Raw genomic sequence first — 7,012 nt, forward strand, 5'->3', positions numbered from 1 at the left:
TTACAGGACACTTTATTGACTGACGCAGCATTACCGAAATTAACTTCAGAACAGAGAGATGCTCTAACAGGAGATGTCACTATAGAGGAACTTAGCTCCGCCATCTCTAACCTTCCTCACAATAAAGCCCCTGGCCCCAATGGTTTCTCTGGGGAATACTATCATATATTACAACCTCACCTAACCCCCACTTTACTAGAATTATTCAAAGGCATTCAAACACATGGATTGTCTTATCCTACCTTTAACGCTGCTCACATAATCCTTTTACCTAAACCTAACAAGGACCCCACTCTGCTAACATCCTACAGGCCAATAAGCCTGCTTAATGTTGATTATAAGTTCTTAGCCAAAATTCTTGCCACCCGCCTTCAGACCATTCTTCCTGATCTATTGACTGACCATCAAATGGGTTTTGTCCAAGGTCATCATGCAATTAAAGCAATCCGAATGGCAATAGCGGCGGTCGCTATGGCAAACAACCCCCCTGGGGAAATGAACATGCTTCTAAGCCTAGACATCCACAAAGCATTTGATATGGTTTTATGGCCGTATCTATTTAAAATATTGGAAGGGAGGGCTTTTGGCACAGGTTTCATAGATTTAATACACTACCTATATTTAGCCCCCTCAGCTTCTTTACTGCTTAATGGTATGGTGGGACCTCGATTTACCTTGGAAAGGGGCACGTGTCAGGGATGCCCACTATACCCCTTACTGTTTAACCTGGCCTTAGACCCCCTATTACGATCCCTGCAAAATGACCGGACATTTCAAGGCATTAAACTTGGAAGCCAAGAAATAAAAATATCTGCATTTGCCGACGACATTCTCCTTTATATTGGTAATTCGGAATCATCCCTTACATCTATTTTACACACAATCGAAAATTTCAGCTCCATATCGGGCCTATACATCAACATGGATAAATCCACTGCAATGCCCTAGGGTGGCGCCCCCGTTGGGCCCTGCGGTTCCCATTCATATGGGCGAAGCATTATATCCCCTATTTAGGAGTCCTGTTGCATCATAATTTACACTCATTATACAAATTGAATGTTACCAAGGCTATTAACGTGCTCACTGAGGATATAAAATCATGGAGTTGTTGGACTCTATCGTTTTTGGGTAGAGCTAATCTTCTCAAGATGATTGCGATTCCACGCCTATTATATCCCATCCAATCATTGCCAATCCTACTAACTAAAACTGACTCCCTCCATATTAACTCAATAATTCGTAGGTTTATTTGGAATGGTACCAGAGCCAGAATTGCTTTGCGAAAACTACAACAACCAAAGCATACTGGAGGTATAAACTGATGGTGTAAGAGCTTCCGCAGTATAGCAAATATATATTGATTCAAGCTTTTTCGCATTGATTATGATATTTACAGTTAATCACAAATGTGTTGATGTATCCTTAAATAATGCACAGATATTCAGAAAACTGTGTACTCAGAATATTATATTCAAAGCAAGAATTGTTCAAAGACATACAACACCAGATGTATCCAAGGCCAGTCAGGCAGATCGCCAATATGTCTGAACATCGAGAGCAGTGAGACCCTGACCCTTTGATCATCAGAAAGGATGTCTTGTCTATATGTCCGAGAGGCTGATAATCACAAAGCAATAAAAACATATTCAAGGATGCTCTAATTGCTAATGAAAATCTTGTATGACAATTGATGTATTTCAGGTTCTAAGACATACATGGTGTATTCTGATTGGCTAAATTTATTGGCATGCATTATTCCTTTGTTCTCAAACTATAAAAATAAACCTGTAACGGGCCTTGGGTGGGTCAGCCATGATCTGCCTAGGTTACACATAAGGAAAATGTCAGTTTGGTGCCGCACAGGACTCCAGAAATCTCTTTATAATGGGCTCTTGTAAAATTTGTCCCTTGTGAACCAACAGTGCATATGCATGAGAAATGCCTGAATCGGTATTCAAGGAGTTGCTGTTGTTGGTGGTGCACCCAGAGTCAATAATACATGTCAAAGTTTCAAAAGAAAAGAGAGACTCTGTGTTGGGTCACGCTTGAAAACTAAAACGTAACTTTTAATTAGAGTATGATTATTATTATTATTATCATTTATTTATATGGCGCCACAAGGGTTCCGCAGCGCCCAATTACAGAGTACATATGCACATAATCAAAACAGTGACTTACAGTTGAAATCAATTTTGGACAAGTACAGGGTAACTAAGCATAACTACACCAGTAAATGACAGAGATAAGTTCCAGGTGGCCCAAAAACTGTGATTTGGGCAGTTGAGAATTATTAAAGAAGAAAAGGGTGAGCACATGAGGGAAGAGGGCCCTACTCATGAGAGCTTACATTCTAGGGGTAGGGGTAGACAGACAGGGGTGACACAGATGGGGTACATAGAGAGCATGGAACAGGGGGTTAGGATGAGATTTGGCTGGGTTTGGTAAAGAAATGGGTCTTGAGAGCCCGTTTGAAGTTTTGTAGAGAGGTGGAGAGTCTGGAGGTGGAGAGACTATGATAAAATGATGGTACACAGATAAACACACATATAATACTTTAGGAGAAGGTCATACAAAATTATTATAGCATCCACTAGTATTCTTTGATCTGAGAACTAATTCTCAATATTCCAAAAAGGGGGGGGGGGTAAATAGGAGTAACAGTTCTCCAAATAATATGAATATTTAAGGTGACAGTGACACCTGAGATGAAAATATCAAGAATTTAATTTCAGCATAACAGAAAAATTCCGACATGTGATACATAGGCATTTGATATAATGAATTTTGACTAAGATTTTAGTCCATCAACCAATGCCTATTGTGATAGTATATCCTGGTAAAGGTTAATCTGCTATTTCTAAGTTTCTGACCAACATGTACAGTAAGAAAAAAGCTTTAGATGAGTCAATGATCAGAAAAAATAAATAAGAAGAAAGGAATATAGATGTGAAATCGGTACGGGTCAAAGGTTGCTCCAACACTTCTGCTTTTCACATGGATACAGAGGTATTTATTACTGCACCTAATATTCCCTAGCAGTCTCCCATCTAGGTACTAATCAGGCTATTCACTGCTTAGCTTCCAAGATCAGGTGAGATTGGGCGTAACCAGTGAGATATGGCAGTAATATCACATAGATTGTGAATGAGAGGGTGTATGGTTATTGGCATATACCAGAAAGAGTACTTCTGCTGTCCATTATTGCGCACAGTCTCTCTGTTACTTTTGCATTGCAGAGAAGTTTATGTGACTGGCGTCAGGATGAGAGAGTTCTGAAAAAGTAAGATATAGGAAACGTATAGGTTCAGGGCCCGTCTTCTGCTGTCCACTGTCATATGAAGAATATAGCGGACAGTAGATGTGAGAGGCGGGTTGCCTAGGCCTATTGAATATTCGTGTAAAATTACACAGGTATCTTAAGGTTTCTTATGTTAATACAGCATCCGAATTCAGATATTGCATATTCTTAATCCTAACAGTAGTGGGCAGAATTTTTTTTTGCTATTAGCAATGCCCCTAAGGTACGGCAATGGAGAACCGAAATCAACTGTTGGAGATATCCCATAAACATAAGTGATAAGTATGAATTACATAACACAAATTGAAATATGCGAATGAAAGTAAAGAACATTCAAAAGCGTTAGACATTTAACACTGTAGTTGAGTAATGAATAGCAGATTTAACAAATATTAAATAATTAGATGACCAAAATTTCGTCAAATATACGATACCAGGAGGTGAGTGGGCTGAACCGTGAACTGTTCAGCACCACTAAACACAGATGGCCGTTTCACCTGAAGGTGGCTTGTTCACTGTGTGAAGTAGTGGTGGAAGACAGTCTATTTAAGGCAAAAATAGGGGTGGTCTCATTATAAGGGCCAATCACAGAGAGGAGGGAATGAATCATGTGATGTATCTGAAATATACAGTGCATCACTTCCGGTTTCAAAACCCGGAAGTTGTGACTAATCGTGTCATATCAAAGGCCTTTGTGTTGTTAAATATGGCTTAACGTTTGGTTAAACTAAATATTAATAAATTAAATTTTGACCTAGATGCTGGGGCCAAGATCGGAGTATTAGCTCCGTGATCGTAAGTTCTTAGATCACCGGACTTCTCTGGGGCGCGTCACTGGTCATTGACACGTCACTTCCGGTTTCGAAGACCGGAAGTGGCGCGGAAAGCCGTCACGTCGAAATTTATGTGCGGCTGAATTGAGACCTACATTGAGCTGGGAATGGCTAAGTGAGCCTGAAGGGGAGTAGAAGGTTACATACTTTGTAACCCGAGCGATGGGGCCGCAATCGGAGCGATAGCTCCGTGACCGGAAGTGGCGTCAGAGCGCCATCATACAGACAATGCATGGCTACATCACTTCCTGTTTTAAAAAACGTGAAAGCTGTGTGCAACCAATGTTAGAGTTGAAAATTGGTCACATGGTTATGTTTATGTTTATCAGGTTACTAGGTACCCATGAGGTGAATAAAATGGTAATGGTATTAATGCAGATTTGAGAGTTAAGGTAAATAATTAAAGTGTATACTATAAAATCTATGAATATGAGTAACCAGTTAAATAATTGAAGTGTATACTATAAAATCTATAAATATAAGTAACTGGTTAAAGGTGAGGAGAGAGGGATAATTGCAAGTTTAATAGCCATAATAATAATACGATAGCAATCAGAGCATATTGGGGTATCGGGTTCAGCAAAGTTGCAGCACTAATTATTTAGAAGGAAAAGGAAAAGAAAAAAATATAATATAAAACAGATAAAAAATATTAATAAGTGCAGTCCCTCTGGTAGTGCAGAAGGAAACCGGTGATTATATTTATATTTATGAGGTTGCTAGGTAACCATATGGTGAATAGGAGATAGTGCTGTGTTAGTGCAGAAGTCAGGGTATGGTAATAATTTTGAATTGCGGGGCAGAATGTAAAAAATAAGTTTTAAGGAAAGGGAGGGATGTGTTTATAGAGAAAAGGGGGAAAGAAAGGAAAAACAGGGAAAAGGAGGGGGGGTTTCTAATGGTGATCCTATTGGGGAGAAGATAGTGGGGGAAAGCGTGTGAGCCTTATATGATTGGGAAGATACAGGTGTGATGTGAACTAGGAAGAATGGTTGGGGGGGGGAAGGTGGATCCATTAGTATAGTTTATTGAAGAACATCAAATAAAAACTCCATAATTGATGTGTTCATTCATGCCTTTTGGTGCAAGGCAATTTAGTTTGAAGGTCCATTCGGATTTATGTTTCAGCAATTCTTGCATCAAGTCTCCTCCGCGTATTCCTAAGTTAATTCTTTCCAAACCAAAGGCTTTAAGTTCTTTAGGATTGCCCTGATGATGGTTGAAAAAATGGCGTGCCACTGACGTTAATTTTTTCATTTTTTGAATATCGGATGAGGCATTTCTCACAGAGCCTATGTGTTCCAAAATGCGTGGTTTCAGGGCTCTTGTGGTGATGCCCACATATTTCATATCACAACTACATGATATGCAGTATACAACCCCAACTGCATTGCAGTTGATAAATTGATTGATTGGTTTTTCCTCTCCATATCGATCAATTACAGACGATGTCTTGACCATATGTGGGCATGCTTTGCAAGTTCCGCATGGGAAGGAGCCCTTGATGGTTAGCTGTTTTTTAGGGTTCTTGGTAAAGTGGCTGCTGGTGAGTTTGTCTTTAAGGTTTCTGGACCTTCTCCAGCTCATGGATGGTTTTTGTCCTATGGTCTCTGCTAGGTCATTGTCTAGAAGTAGGACTGGCCAGTGAATGTTAATGGATTCCTGTATCTCCCTCCACTCTCTACAAAAAGTGCCCACGAATCTGAGCTTGTTATCCTGTCCTGGTGATTTGTGAATTTTTGTCTGTGGAAAGATCAACGTGTCCCTCGGTATCTGGCTGGTGTGCCATTTGGCTTTTTTGATAGACCTGTGACTGTAGCCACGTTCCCGTAATCTTGTTGTTAGTTCCATACTTTTCTGCGAGAAGGTTGATGAATCTGAGCAATTTCTTTTCAAGCGTAAGAACTCACCCTTAGGGATATTTTCCACTGTCGGAGGGAAGTGTGCGCTTGTCTGATGTAAGAGGCTGTTTGTAGATGTTTCTTTGCGATACAACTTGGTTTCTATTTGGCCATTAGGTGTTCTGGAAATCAAAAGATCTAAGAAGCATACTGAGTAGTGATGAGCACCGGAAATTTTTCGGGTTTTGGTTTTGGGTTCGGTTCCGCGGCCGTGTTTTGGGTTCGAACGCGTTTTGGCAAAACCTCACCGAATTTTTTTTGTCGGATTCGGGTGTGTTTTGGATTCGGGTGTTTTTTTCAAAAAACCCTAAAAAACAGCTTAAATCATAGAATTTGGGGGTCATTTTGATCCCAAAGTATTATTAACCTCAATAACCATAATTTCCACTCATTTTCAGTCTATTCTGAACACCTCACACCTCACAATATTATTTTTAGTCCTAAAATTTGCACCGAGGTCGCTGGATGACTAAGCTCAGCGACCCAAGTGGCCGACACAAACACCTGGCCCATCTAGGAGTGGCACTGCAGTGTCACGCAGGATGGCCCTTCCAAAAAACACCCCCCAAACAGCACATGACGCAAAGAAAAAAAGAGGCGCAATGAGGTAGCTGTGTGACTAAGATAAGCGACCCAAGTGGCCGACACAAACACATGGCCCATCTAGGAGTGGCACTGCAGTGTCACGCAGGATGGCCCTTCCAAAAACTACTCCCCAAACAGCACATGACGCAAAGAAAAATGAAAGAAAAAATAGGTGCAAGATGGAATTGTCCTTGGGCCCTCCCACCCACCCTTATGCTGTATAAACAGGACATGCACACTTTAACCAACCCATCATTTCAGTGACAGGGTCTGCTACACGACTGTGACTGAAATGACGGGTTGGTTTGGACCCCCACCAAAAAAGAAGCAATTAATCTCTCCTTGCACAAACTGGCTCTACAGAGGCAAGATGTCCACCTCATCATCATCCTCCG

At 40.7% G+C, this 7,012-nt stretch overlaps 1 pseudogene; it reads right to left on the reverse strand.

Moving 5' to 3' along the window:
* Nucleotides 1–3,010: 3,010 nt before the first annotated feature.
* On the reverse strand, nt 3,011–3,129 carry LOC134962461 (5S ribosomal RNA; annotated as a pseudogene).
* Between the last annotated feature and the right edge of the window lie 3,883 nt (nt 3,130–7,012).

This window comes from Pseudophryne corroboree, chromosome 9 (assembly GCF_028390025.1).
Source record: "Pseudophryne corroboree isolate aPseCor3 chromosome 9, aPseCor3.hap2, whole genome shotgun sequence".
Taxonomy (NCBI): Eukaryota; Metazoa; Chordata; class Amphibia; order Anura; family Myobatrachidae; genus Pseudophryne; species Pseudophryne corroboree.